The sequence below is a fragment of the Lactuca serriola genome, chromosome 5 (assembly GCF_051521515.1).
Source record: "Lactuca serriola cultivar US96UC23 chromosome 5, Lser_US96UC23_V15, whole genome shotgun sequence".
Taxonomy (NCBI): domain Eukaryota; kingdom Viridiplantae; phylum Streptophyta; class Magnoliopsida; order Asterales; family Asteraceae; genus Lactuca; species Lactuca serriola.
This window is the reverse complement of record NC_136412.1, coordinates 258,032,423-258,034,120: the sequence shown is the minus strand read 5'-3', so window position 1 is coordinate 258,034,120 and position 1,698 is coordinate 258,032,423.

The following is a 1,698-nucleotide window of genomic DNA, read 5'->3' as shown; positions in this document are numbered from 1 at the left end:
TATTCCCCATGATTAAGTTTATCTTCCCATGCTCCACATTCTCACTTCTTCTTAGGCCCTGCAAATCAGAACATATGTGAATACCACAACATGTATCAAGGACCCAAGAATTATAATAGGGTGAGTTATTAAACAATATAGTGTAAATAACTACATGGTTGGGTTTTACTTTCCCATCCTTAACATCTTGCAAGTACTTTGGGCAGTTTCGCTTCCAGTGCGCCTTTTCATGGCAATAGAAGCATTCAGCCCCTTTAGGGTTGGCAGAAGGAGTGACAGAACCACTTTTGGTTCTACTTGAAGAGTAGCCATCAAGAGACTTTCCCTTGGTACCCTTCGAAGGGCTCTTCCTCTTCTTCCCTTTTCCTTGCCCGATAGCCAGAACAGGGGTGGCGGTAGGAGTAGGAGTGGTAACAACCTATTTACTTTTAAGACCACTTTCAGTGGTCTTCAGAAATCCTTGAAGTTTGCTAAGTGTGACCTCCTCCTTGTTCATGTGATAGGTCATTCAGAATTAATCATAACAAGGAGGTAAGGAGTGAAATATGATGTCAATTGCCAACTCCTCCGGAAAGTTCATTGTAACGACCCAAAAATTATGACTAAAAATCTCATTTTAAAATGTACTTAAACCACATTTGTCAATCCATAACATAAATCAGAGTGTAAATTCAAAACATATTCTTATTATCAGAGTAAAACATCCTAGGCTGACTAAACAATGGTGTGTGTGCCATGCGATCACCCCGAGCTCATCCCTCCGCTACCGGAAGTACCTGAAACCAAAACTGAAAACCGTAATTACGAAGCTTAGTGAGTTCCCCAACCTACCACATACCATTCAAAATCCCATACTGCAAGCACTGGGCCACGCTTATTACTTCGGTCCTCGCCCGCTACATCGCTTAGTGAGTTCCCCAACCTACCACATACCATACATAATCACATACTGCAAGCACTGGGCCACGCCCGCTACTTCAGGCCTCGCCCGCTACATTGGGGCCCTCCTGTCTTTGAGCCCCGCTCGGTATACATATCTGTTTTACTTTAGGCCCCGCCTGTCTCTGGGCCCCGCCCGCTAAACAAATGCAAACATATAACCATAAACTAAACATACCCTACTGCATTACTGTCCTAAGGCATCGCCTATCTTGGGCCCTGCCCCTGTCATGCTACTAATGAGTCATGGAACCCCGTCCACACTCCTACTGATAGTGAGATATGGGCCCAACCCACACTCACTTCTTTCCTAACTCGGGCCTCGCCCCTTCTTGGCTACTAATAAGATATGGAACCCCGTCCATACTCTGCTAATGGTGAGATACGAGACCTCCCACACTCACCTCCCTACCAGGCATATACAAGTATCATACAGACAACAAGTATACTCTATCTTGCAAACCATTCCTTGGGCACGCGCCCGACATTGGACCTTGGTCCTGAATATCATACTAGCAAACATTGCCTAGGGCTAACCCCCGGGTCTTCCTACTCATAACTACATGGGCCGACATTGTGGCCGTAAACCCATTCACACAAAAGGAAACTCACCTCGCACTACTGAACTCTGTTGACACTCCCCTGGCTGCTGATTGGCAATTCCCGAACTGCTGACCCTTCGGCTTCCTGAACTACCAACACCAAACATCACTTAGACCAGTACGAAAATCCTTCTTAGGGTAAAATGACCATTCTACC